Raw genomic sequence first — 13039 nt, 5'->3', positions numbered from 1 at the left:
GCATAATATTCCATTGTATGTATACACCACAGTTTATCTATTCATTGACTGACAAACACCTGGGTTGTTTCCATCTTTTGGCAATCGTGAATAATGCTACTATGAACACTGGTGTGCAGATGTCTGTTCAAGTCACTGCTCTCAGTTCATTTGGGTGTATACCCAGTAGTGGTATTGCTGGGTGACACGGCAGATCTACATTCAAATTCTTTAAGATTGCCAAACAGTTCTCCACAGTGCCTCTACCATTCTGCATTCTGGCCAACAATGAATAAGTTCTTCCTTTCTCTCCACATCTTCTCCAACACTTGTTGGAGTTCTTTGTCTTTTTAAGAGCAGCCATTCTGATAGGTATGAAATATCTCATTGTAGCTTTGATTTGCATTTCCCTAATCACTATAGATGGACATATTTTCATGTTTCTGTTTTTTTCCCATTTGTTTACCTTCTTTGGACAAATGTCTATTCAAGTCTTTTGCCCATTTTTAAATTAGATTGTTTGTCTTTTTATTGTTGAGTTGTAATATCTCTTTAAAAAAATATATTTATTTATTTCTCTCCCCTCCCCACCTTGTTGTCGGTTTTCTGTGTCCATTCGCTGTGTGTTCTTCTGTGTCCTTTTGCATTCTTGTCAGTAGCACCGGGAATCTGTGTCTCTTTTTGTTGTGTCATCTTGCTGCGTCAGCTCTCCGTGTGTGTGGTGCCACTCCTGGGCAGGCTGCGCTTTTTTCCTGCAGGGCGGCTCTCCTTGTGGGGCGCACGCCTTGCGCATGGGGCTCCCTTATGTAGGGAACACCCCTGCATGGCATGACACTCCTTGTGCGCATCAGCACTGTGTGTGGGCCAGCTCACCACACGGGTCAAGAGGCCCTCGGTTTGAACCCTGAACCTCCCATATGGTAGGTGGGCACTCTATCAATTGAGCCAAATCCACTTCCCATATAGTATCTCTTTATATATCAAGGATATTAAACCCTTACTGGATATGTGATTTCCAAATATTTTCTCCCATTGAGTAGGCTGCCTTTTCAACCTTTTGACAAAGTCTTGTGAGGTGCAAATGTGTTTAATTTTGAGGAGGTTCCATTTATATATGTTTTGGTTGTTGTTGCTTATGCTTTGGGTTTAAGGTCCAAGAAACCACCACCTACCACTTGGCTTTAGAGATGTTTCTGTACATTTTCTTCTAGCAGTTTTATGGTCCTAGCTTTTATATTTAGGTCTTTGATCCATTTTGAGTTGATTTTTATACAGAGAGTGAGAGAGAGGTCCTCTTTCATTCTTTTGGTTATAGATACCCAGTTCTCCCAGCACCATTTGTTGAAGAGACTGTTTTGTCCTCTTAACATGACTTTGGGGGAAGTCATGTTAAGACTCCCTGTCTCCCTTCAGTTTTGTCAGAGTTTGCCTCATGTATTTTGGGGCACCCTGGTTAGGTGCATAGATATTTATAGTGTTATTTCTTCCTGGGGGATTGTCCCCTTTATTAATTCATAATGGCCTTCTGTATCTTTTATAACATTTTTACATATAAAGTCCGTTTTGTCCATTATTAGTATAGCTGCCCCTACTCTTTTTTGACTACTGTTGCATGCAGTGTCCTTGACAACCTTTCACTTTCAGCCAGTTTATGGCCCCGGGTCTAAGGTAAGTCTCTTGTAGGCAGTTTATGGCTGGCTCGTCTGTTTTTAATACATTCTTTCAGCCTGTATCTTTTGGTTAGAGAGTTTAATCCATTCACTTTCAATGATATTACTGTAAATGCATTATTTACTTCTATCATTTTGTTCTTTGGTTTTCATACGTCATAGCTTATTTTCATCTATCTTTTTATTCTTTTGGTTATCCTTTCTGCTATTCTTATCTTCTGTACTCTCCTCTAAGCCTCTCCTGTCTTTTTCTTTCAGGTGGTAAGGCTCCCTTTAATATTTCCTGTTAGGTGGATTTTTTGTTTTTAACATTTCTTTTTATTTATTCCCTCCCCCTCATTGTTTGCACTTGCTGTCTGCTCTGTGTCCATTCATTTGCATGCTTGTCTTCCTTTTAGGAAGCACCAGGAACCCAACCCGGGATCTCCCATGTGGGAGGGAGGCACCAAATCACCTGAGCCATTTCCTTTCCCACTTTGTTGTGTCTCTTACTGTGTTTCCTTGTTGTGTCTCTTTGTTGCATCATCTTGTTGTGTCATCCCACTGCATCAGCTCAGCGCACCAGCCCATCATGTCAGCTCACAATTTGCTTGTCTTCCTTAGGAGGCACCAGGCACCAAACCTGGGACCTCCCATGTGGTAGGTGGGCGCCCAAACCACTTGAGCCACATCTGCTTCCCAGTGGATTCTTTTTTATGAACTCTCTTAGTTTCTACTTGTTTGTGAATATTTTAAACTCACCTTCATAAAATTGAAGGACAATTTTGCTGGATAAAGAATTCTCGGCTGGCAGTTTTTCTCTTTCAGTATCCTAATTGTATCTTTCCACTGTCTTCTTGCTTCCATGGTTTCTGATAAGAAATCAGCACTAAGTCTTACTGGGCATCCCTTATATGTGATGGTTTGCTTCTTCCTTGCTGCTCTCAGAATTTTCTTTTTATCTTTAACATTTGACATTTGAGTAGTATGTGTCTTGGAGGAAGTCTATTCACATTTATTCTGATTAGAGTACACTGTGCTTCTTGGACACGTCAGTTAATTTCTTTCATGAGAGTTGGGAAATTTTCAGACATTATTTCCTCAAATACTCTTTCTGCCCCTTTTCCCTTCTCTTCTCCTGCAATCCCCATGACACGTATGTTGTTGCATTTCATGTTATCATTCAACTCCCTGAGCCCCTGCTCAATCTTTTCCTTTCTTTTCTCTCTTCAATTTCAGCTGTTCTTTTTTTTTTTTTAAGATTTATTATTTATTTATCTCCCCTTCCCCCCAAACCCCCCACCCTGGTTGTCTGTTCTTCTGTGTCTATTTGCTGCGTTGTCTTCTTTGTCCGCTTCTGTTGTTGTCAGCGGCACAGGATTCTGCGTTTCTTTTTGTTGCATCATCTTGTTGTGTCAGCTCTCCATGTGGGCAGCACCATTCTTAGACAGACTGTACTTTCTTTTGCGCTGGGCGGCTCTCCTTATGGGGCGCACTCCTTGCGCGTGGGGCTCCCCTACACGGGGGACACCCCTGTGTGGCATGGCACTCCTTGCACGCATCAGCACTGTGCGTGGGCCAGCTCCACACGGGTCAAGGAGGCCCGGGGTTTGAACCGTGGACCTCCCATGTGGTAGACGGACGCCCTAACCACTGGGCCAAGTCTGCTTCCCCAGCTGTTCTGTCTTCAGTTTCACTTATTCTTTCTTCTATCATTTTGAGTCAGCTGTTGTATGCCTGTGGTATGTTTTTTATCTCATCTCTCATGGCCTTCATTGCTGTGCGCTCTGTTACTTTCCTATTCAGGTTTTCAAATTCTTCTTTGTGCTTTCTCCCTGTCTTCTTGATGTCCATTATCTCTTTAGCCATATTGTCTTTCAACTCATTACTATGATTTTGAAAATTTGTGTGAATCTCGTTGATTAGTTGTCTCAAATCATGTATCTCATCTGGGGCTTTGATATATTCCTTTGTTTAGGCCATGTGTTCCATTTGCTTAGTATGGTTCATATTTAATGCTGATTTCTAGCCATCTGATTAGTATGATGACTTTTTTCAGATGCTTACTTTCTCTCTTTTTTGTAGGGATTTAGTGGTGGGAGGTGGTGTGTTACTGTTGTTCTTTGATTCTTGGTTCAGCCTGTTCTGGGTCTTTAGGATTGTCCCTGTTAGTTGCTCAAATCTGGGCCCTGGAGCTGGAAATGGGTTGCAGACATGCTTCGAAGGGCTATGGGGAGGGAGGCTGTAAAGGCTGGAAAAAGCCTCCCTTACTTATTTTAATTTCCTCACATGCACATCTGTGTTCCACCAGCAGATGGCGCTCTTTGACAACCCTCTCAGTTCAAAGCCTGGTCTGAGTGTGTTCACAGCAACATGGACAGGATCAATGTGATAGCAGATCCTGCCTGGAGGCTAAGAGCCTCTAAATTCAAACTTTCTCAGAGACAGTTCTCCAACCTTTGCTGGCAGCCCCCCTCCCTTTTCCCAGTTAGGAAATAATTCCACTCCCCTCTATCCTCAACAAACAGTCCTGGTCAGTAGAGAGGGAGATTCAGAGGGTCAGATGTCTTTAGTCCTTTGCCAGATCCCAAGCAAACAATGGCACAGCCTCACCCAGTCTAGAAGGGCTAAATGTGGGTCAAAAGCTGAGTCAGCCTTAGGCTCTGTCCCTCTCTCTCCCGTTTCCTGGGGGGGTGGATCCCTGGGGCACCCTTTGTCTGCAGCCACCAGTCCCAAGGTCTGAGAATTCAAAAGTGTCTATAGGGTGGGACAGGATGCTGATTTTTGCAGCTGCAGCTTTTAACTCACTGTTTTGCCTTTATGATTCTTTTCCTTTGCCCCTCTCTCTTCTGGGCAGTGTCTAGCCTTCCCCTAGTGTCCTAAACCTTAAACGATTTTTTTTCCAGGCCATTTCTACCTGTCCTCTAGCTATTTTTTCTGGGAGAGAAGAGAGTTCCATGCCTTTCTAGTCCACCATCTTCCCAGAAGTCCCTTTCTTCTTCTTTTCTTTTCTTCATGTCAGTCGGGTAATGTGCCAATGTTGTAACAAGGTTGGAGGGAGGCACAACTCACACAAGCACATGAACACCCATTCATCATGTTTATGAACCACAAAATGATTTTCTTCTTCTTTAATGTAAGCATTTAAAGCTATAAATTTCCCTCTCAGTATCCCCTAAGTGTTGGTGTGTTGTATTTTCATTAGCCTCAAGATATTTCCTAATTTCCCTTATGTTTCCTTTTTAACCCATTGGTCATTTAAAAGTATGTTGTTTAATTTCTACATGTTTGTGAATTTTCCATTTCTCCCTCTGTTATTGATTTCTAGCTTCATTCCATTGAATTTAGAGAAGACATGTTATATGACTTCAATATTTTAAAATTTATTGAGACTTGCTTTGTAACCTAAGATAGGGTCTATCCTGGAGAATGATCCATGTGCTTTTGAGAAGAATGTGTATTCTTTCGTTGGGTGAAATTTTCTATACATGTCTATTAGGTGTAGTTGCTTTAGAGTATTGTTTAAGTATTCCTTATTGCTCTTCTGTCTAGATGTTCTATCCATTATTGAAATTGGTATATTATAACCTACTATTAATGGAGAAATGTCAATTTCTGTATTCAAATATGTCAATATTTGCTTCATATATTTTGGGGCTCTGCTGTTAGGTGCACATATATTTATTATGGGTACATCTTGTTGAATTGATCCCTTTATGATTATAGAATGACTGTCTTTGTACCTTGTAACTATATTTTACTTTAAAGTCTATTTTATCTGATTATTACAGCAACTCCACTCTCTTTTGATTACTCTTTGCATGGCATATTTTTTTCCATCCTTTCACTTCAACTTACTTATGTCTTTGAATTTAAGGTGAGTCTCTTGAAGACAATATAGTTGGGTTATGCTCGTTTATCCATTCTGCCAATCTCTGCCTTTTGAGGGATAATTTAATCATTTATATTTAAAGATACAATTGATAATGCAGGACTTTCTTCTGCCATTTTCCTATTTTTATATCTGTAGGCCTTTTTTTTTTAAATCTGTAAGTCTTATACTTTTTATGACCTTCAATTCTTCCATTAATCCTTACTTTCATATTTATTTGATTTTGTTGTAACTTATTGACTCCCTTCTCATTTCTATCTGGATATATCTTTCAGATATTTGCATTGTAGTTACCATGGGGTTAAAATTTAACATCCTGGGAAGCAGACTTGGCCCAATGGATAGGGAGTCCGCCTATCATATGGGAGGTCCGCGGTTCAAACCCTGGGCCTCCTTGACCCTTGTGGAGCTGACCCATACGCAGTGCCGATGTGCACAAGGAGTGCCCTGCCATGCAGGGGTGTCCCCGTGTAGGGGAGCCCCATGTGCAAGGAATGCGCCCCATAAGGAGAGCACAGAAAGTGCAGCCTGTCTAAGAATGGTATCACCCACACGGAGAGCTGACACAACAAGATGACACAACTAAAAGAAACACAGATTCCCAGTGCCAGTGATAAGGATAGAAGAGGTCACAGAAGAACACACAGCGAATGGACGCAGAGAGCAGACAACTGGGGGGGGGGATAAATAAATAAATAAATCTTTTTTAAAAATTAACATCCTAAATATATAAGTTATATTTGATTTGATACCAACTTGACTTCAATAACATTAACATACGCTGTTCCTATATGCTTCTATTTCCCCACCATTTTTTGTACTAGCTACAAATTACACTTTTGAATATCATCAATGGCTTCGTATATCAAAGTCATAGATTTATCCTTACTTTTTATGCATTTGCATTTTAGCACCTGTAGGAAGAAGTGGAGTTACATAGTAAAGATTATAGTACACTAGTAATGACATTTATAATTACCAAATTGTTACCTTTACCAGAGATCTTTATTTCTTTACACTGCTTTGAACCACTGTTTCGTGCCCTTTCCTTTCAGTCTGAAGAGCTCCTTTTAGCACTGCTTGTAGGGCAGGTCTAGTGGTAATGAACTCCCTCAACTTTTGTATATCTGGGAATGTCTTAATCTCTCCTTCATTTAAAAAAATATTAAGCAGTTTTATTGAGATATATTTACATACCATATGATTTATTTAAAGTATATAATCCATGGCTTTTAGTATAATCACAATGTTGTGCATTTTTGTAAGAAAGTCTCATGGGTTATAAAATTCTTGGTCAGTGGATTACTCAGCCAAAGTGGTGCTGATGCAAAAATACCAGAATCTGTTGGCTTTATAAAGGGTATTTACTTGGCATAGGAGCTTACAGATACCAGGCCATAAAGCATAAATTATTCCCTCACCAAAGGCTATTTTCAAGTGTTGGAGCAAGATGGCTGCTGACAGCTGCGAGGGTTCAGGCTTCCTGGGTTCCTCTGGGCTCGGCACCTCTGTTTTCTCCACAAGGTCAGCTGTAGACTATGAGGCTCTCGAGGCTTAGTTTCTCTCCACAAGGTCAGCTATAAACTATCAGGTGAATGGCTCTGTCTCTCTCCCTGGGGCTCCAGGTTCAATATCAAACTCCAACACCAAAAACCCTCAACTCTGTCCTTTGCCATGCCTTTTATCTGTGAGTCCCCACTCACCAAGGGGTAGGGACTCAATGCCCTAATGCAATGGCCCATTCAAAGCCCTAATCATAACTTAATCACGCCCAGGTACAGATAATATTACAAACATAATCTAATATCTATTTTTGGAATTCATAACCATATCAAACTGCTACGGTTGGCAATTGTTTTCTTTTCAGCACTTCAAGTATTTAACCCAGTGCATTCTTGCCTCCATGGTTTCTGATGAGAAACTGGTGTGTAATCTAATCGGGATTCTCTTGCACATAGCATGCTGTTTTTCTTTCGCAGCTTTCAGAACTCTCTCCTTGTGCTTTGCATTGAACAACGTGTTCAGTGTGTGCTGGGGCATATTTTTCTTCAAGTTTATTCTGTTTGGTGTTCTCTAGGCTTCTTGGATATCCATATTCATGTCTTTTGCTAAGTTTGGGAAGTTTTCTGTCATTTTTTTAAAAGATATTTAAATTACATAAATGTTACATAAAAAATATAGGGGATTCTATGTCATTATTTATTTGAATATTCCTTCTGCCCCTTTCTCTCTTTCTTCTTCTGGGACCCTCATACTGCACACACTGGTATGCTTGACGGTGTTCCCAAAGTCTCTTAGGCTATTTTCACTTTTATAATTCTTTTTCTTCTTTCTGCTTCTCAGCCTGACTCACTTCAATTGTTTTATCTTTTAGTTTGCTGTTTCTCTCTTCTGCCAGCTCCAATCTGCTATTGAAAACCCTTCTTGGGAAGCGGACTTGGCCCAGTGGTTAGGGCGTCCGTCTACCACATGGGAGGTCCGCGGTTCAAACCCCGGGCCTCCTTGACCCGTGTGGAGCTGGCCCATGCGCAGTGCTGATGCGCGCAAGGAGTGCTGTGCCATGCAGGGGTGTCCCCGAGTAGGAAAGCCCCACATGCAAGGAGTGCGCCCCGTAAGGAGAGCCACCCAGCGCGAAAGAAAGTGCAGCCTGCCCAGGAATGGCTCCGCGCACACTTCCCGTGCTGCTGACGACAACAGAAGCGGACAAAGAAACAAGACGCAGCAAAAAGACACAGAAAACAGACAACCGGGAGAGGGAAGGGGAATTAAATAAATAAAAATAAAATCTTTAAAAAATAAAAAAAAAAGAAAACCCTTCTGGGAATTTTCCTTTTCAGTTATTGTGGTCTTCAACTCCAGTAGTTCTCTTTGGTTCCTTTTTTGTTTTTCCTTACCGGACTGGGATTAAACCCAGGTCCTCTTATGTGGGGAGCTGGCGCTCAACCACTGAACCACATTGGCTCCCCTGAGTTGTTTTTTTTTGTTTGTTTGTTTGCTTGCTTATTGTTTTGTTTTGTTTTTGTTTTTAGGAGGCACTGGGGACTGAACCTGGGACTTCCCATGTGGGAAGCAGATGCTCAACGGCCTGTGCCATATCCACTTCCCTGGTTCCTTTTAAAATTTTCTCTCTCTTTATTTTTATTTTTATTTATTTATTTATTTTTTAAAGATTTATTTTTATTTAATTCCCCTCCCCCGGTTGTCTGTTCTCTGTGTCTATTTGCTGCGTCTTGTTTCTTTGTCCGCTTCTGTTGTCGTCAGCGGCTCGGGAAGTGTGGGCGGCGCCATTCCTCGGCAGGCTGCTCCCTCCTTCGCGCTGGGCGGCTCTCCTTATGGGTGCACTCCTTGCGCGTGGGGCTCCCCTACGCGGGGGACACCCCTGTGTGGCACGGCACTCCTTGTGCGCATCAGCACTGCGCATGGGCCAGCTCCACACGGGTCAAGGAGGCCCGGGGTTTGAACCGCGGACCTCCCATGTGGTAGACGGACGCCCTAACCACTGGGCCAAAGTCCGTTTCCCTCTCTCTCTTTATTGAGAGTCGCACACTGTTCATTCATTGTTTTCCTAATATCCTTTAGTTCTTTCTCTGTATTTTCCTTTAGCACTTTCAATATATTGAAAATCATTTGTTAAAAATTCTATATATCTACTATGTCCATAGTCTAATCTTCTCTGTAGGTGTTTTCTGGATTTTTCTCTTCTTCCTTTGGCTGGACCATCATTTCCTGTTTCTTTGTCTTGTAATCTCGTGTAGCACATTGTACATTTTAATATTTTTAAATGTTAACGCTTGGTTTTATTCCCTGAGATGCTGTTTCTTGATCTTGTAAGCAGCAGGTGATATGACAGATTTTCTTGAGTGTCAGCCCTCCTATCAGGAAGGTGAATGCAAAGGTCTAACTGCCAACTCCACATTCCCACTGAGAGGTCTTACAGGCATCGTCACAGTTGACATGCCCAAGCTGAGCCCCTGATCTTCCCGCACATGTGCTGCTCCCACAGTTTTCTCCTTGGAGTCACCCCTGGCACCTCTCTTCCTCTGTTGTCTCTTGTCAGTCCATTAGCAAACCCTGTTGGCCTCTAGTCTGAGCACCCCACTACCTGCATATCCCACTTGATCCTGCCCACTGTCACCTCTCGACTTAGCCCTCCAGGAGCCTGGCTGGACCCCTGCTTCCACCCTCAGCCCTCTACGTATTCTCTCTACACAGCAGTCAGCCTAATCCCTCCTCCGCTCACTGTCTGCCTTCCTCTCCCCAAGGGAAAGCTTTACAATGGCTGATAAGGTCTCGGGAGAATCTCTTTCCCTCTGGTCTCATCTTCTTCTCACACCGCGTCCCTCAATGCCAGGCCCACCCCTGCCTCTGGACATCCGCAATCGCTGCTCCTTCTGTAGGCACTTACTCCCTGGCTCCCTCAAGTCTTTTGCTCCACTGGTTCTTTTTCAGGGACACCTTCCCTGACCACTTTATTTAAAAGAGTGAAGAATGCACAACTCTGTGATTATACCAAATACCACTGATTAGATACTTTGGGTGAATTGTATGCTTTATTAATATGTAGCAATAAAATTGATTTGTTTCTAAATAAATAACTGTAGCTTCTGTCCCTTCTGCCTCTTTGTTCTCCGCGGCCCTAAGCATCTTCTGACTCATTGTTTAACATTTACTGCTCTGGGTATCCTCTGTGACCCTGGCATTAGACCACCAGCTCTGGGCGGGGCCAGGCTTCTGCATTCACAGGAACATGCCTCGCACAGTCCTGGCACGTCCTAGAAGCTCAATCTGTGTTTTCTGAATGGATGGATTCATCATGGGCACACCATGACTCAGGACAGTAAAATGTGGCCCAAAGGTGTTTTAGACCTGAGGAACATGGCATGGGCCTGGCATGGCCCTTGGCCCTTCCCTGGGTCTGACCACTAAGCAGTCCTCTCCGGCTGCCCGCCCCACCCCAGCCCTCCCGCACAGAATGCTCTGCCGACAACAGCAGCGGTAACACCTGCTAAGTCGCCACCGCGACATCTGCCAAGCACCTGCCGCACGTTAGCTCCCTTAAGTCTCACTCCAGGGGGGAGGAACCATTTTGCCCATTTTACAGAGAAGGAAACCACTGCACTTGGAAGTAATTTGCCAAGGTGTCACGACTTGCAGGCAGTCGAGCTGGGATTCCAACATCCCGGCCACTGATCCCTGCCCTTCCCCACTGCCTCTGACACCGGGGTGGACAGAGCGCAGCAGGAGAGGGGTGAGAAGCACTGCAGTTGGGTTCCTGGGTTCTCTTTTCTGCAGAGCTGTTAAGTGGAAACTCCCCAGGAAGAGGTCTGTGACCCTTTGGCAATCCCACCGGAGAGCCAGGACTCAGGAGCCCGCGTGGCAGTGCATGGGCCCCCAGTAAGTGTACGTGTACGCGACTGAGCAGAAAGGTGCATGAGTTTGGGCAACACATCGTTTAGTGATGACCACTTAACCTGGAGCTTGGCCAGCAACATCAAGCCACTCCTTCCCCTGCTGGACACGGAGGCTCGGCCTTGGCAGATCCTGGGGCCGTCCTGTCTGTGCCACACACTAGGCCCCACGCCAGCCAGGGTGCCTGGAGCAACCCATGGCTTCCGCAGAAAGACAAAGGTGAGCCCTGCAGAAGGTCCTCCTTAAGGGGTACAAGCAAAAGTCTCCACCGAAATGTGGCTTTGGCCAGGAGAGGGGAGGGAGGGAGGTGCCTATAGGAAACCTAGTCCAGCCCAGGGCAAGCCTGGCCTGGTGGGCATGGATCATCGGCAGCAAGGCCCTTGAGGCCAGTGCTCCTCCCAGCAGCCTCCGGGAGTAGAGCAGGACACTGCCATGAAGCAGAGGAGGCAGTGCTGGAAGAGAGGACAGGAGAGGGCAGAAAGATGATGTCACAGGCTCCAAAAGGCCTGGCAGCTGAGCAGGGGACACTAAAATACCTTATCTAAGAGTAAATTTTTTTTTTAAGTTGGCCAAAAAAGGCAGAAAACCTAGAAAGAGCTGGATTTCTACCGGCCCTCCCGCCTTTCAGCGCTTAGGGCTAAGAACTGATCAGAAACGAGGCTTAACCCAAAGCCGTGTGTCCAGGCAGGGAGGAGGCCCTAGTCCCAGGAGCACTGCTGGGCGGGCGGCACAGCACCAGCTCAGGCAGCTTTGCCGCAGCCGTCCTCAGGGCCCTGTGGCCTCCCGCCCACACCATGACCATCCCTGCGAGAAATAACCCAGGTCTCACTGGTTGAACGCTGGGCTCTCCGATGTCAGGAACCCCCAGGAGAGGCATGTGGTCAGCATGACTCAGTGACCCAAAAGTGCTCCTGACGCTGGCACAGGCCCAAGGGGCAGGGCCACCAGCAAGAGAGCTGGCTGCCCTGGTCCACCGTGGGAAGGGGCCTGGAGCTGCTCTGGGAACCGTGCCCAGGGAGGGCCTGCCGGGTGGAAGAAGACTGGAAGGAAAAGCAGGGAGGCGTGGAGATGGCACAGGCTGCGGCTGGGGGCCAAGCTGGATGCCACATGGCCGCATTCTAGAGCATGCCCCCCAGCGCCTCCAGGAGAACATTTAGAAGAGAGAAGTTTCACACCGATAAATGGTTGACTTTGTTCACCAGGAGGGGAGGGAACTTAAGAAAACTGGTTCTCGAAGTCAGAGCCGGAAGAGCCCAGAGCTTCAAACAAAGTTTTGATAAATTCATGTCTGACCTTTCTGTAATAGGCAATGACGGCGGCAGGCCTGTGGGTGGTCCCTCTCTTTTGAGGCCAATGTCAGGAAAAGCCACTGGGCCACCAGCCAGATGAGCGGGGCCTGCAGAATGGTAGGTGTTGGGGTCCTGGATATGGACCCTGGAAATCCCGTCTCAGGAATGGATGTGAGAGCTCAGAAACGTTGGGCTTAGGAAAAAAATTCCAGTTTTCACAAAAGAAAACGTTTCTTGACCTTTCCAGTCTTCAGGCCAGTGGTTTCCTCCCTTTTTGATCATGCACCCCATCAATAAAACATGTCTGTGCCTCCTCGTTATATGAATATTTATCCATCAATTACAGGCATATATATTATTTATAAAGAACACTCTCATAAATGGAGACATTTTAAAGGAAGAGCTAAAAACCAAGCATAAATAGGAGTTTTCATATTTTCCCCATGCCTCAGTGGCACATGTGCCCCAGTTTGGAGGCCACTGCTGAGAAATCCTTGAACCTCAGTCCTTCAAGGAGTGTCTGTTGGTTGTTTAGAGCAGATTCTCTCCTGACCCCCACTCCAGGAAAGTGAGTTTAGAGAGGTGACAGGAGGCCCCTGGCCACACAGGGCTGGCCTCAGCAGGCCCGTGGACCAGAAGGAATTTAATCTGCTGACTGCAGTGGCTCAGAGTGAGTCTCCGTCACACTCAGCCACGGCACTCAGGCAGGAAGCAGGCACCATGGACGAGACTCTGCCATGCTCTCCTGGAGCTGGAGGATAACCTGCTGGCTTGGATGGGAAGGTGCCATATCCCAGTCCCTGAGGTTCCCAGGACAGGGG

At 45.2% G+C, this 13039-nt stretch overlaps 1 protein-coding gene and 1 non-coding gene across 3 annotated transcripts in view; both read right to left on the bottom strand.

Moving 5' to 3' along the window:
• Positions 1-13039, bottom strand: part of BSN (bassoon presynaptic cytomatrix protein) — a 110144-nt gene that overhangs the window by 49581 nt on the left and 47524 nt on the right. The window lies entirely within an intron of this gene.
• Positions 4645-4748, bottom strand: LOC111762637 (small nucleolar RNA U13). Its single transcript, XR_002795708.1, has one exon. It is a non-coding gene; the product is annotated as a small nucleolar RNA U13 (small nucleolar RNA).

Source organism: Dasypus novemcinctus, chromosome 26, assembly GCF_030445035.2.
Source record: "Dasypus novemcinctus isolate mDasNov1 chromosome 26, mDasNov1.1.hap2, whole genome shotgun sequence".
Lineage (NCBI taxonomy): Eukaryota > Metazoa > Chordata > Mammalia > Cingulata > Dasypodidae > Dasypus > Dasypus novemcinctus.
The sequence above is the reverse complement of the archived record's forward strand: the minus strand, read 5'-3'. Positions and strand labels throughout refer to the sequence as shown.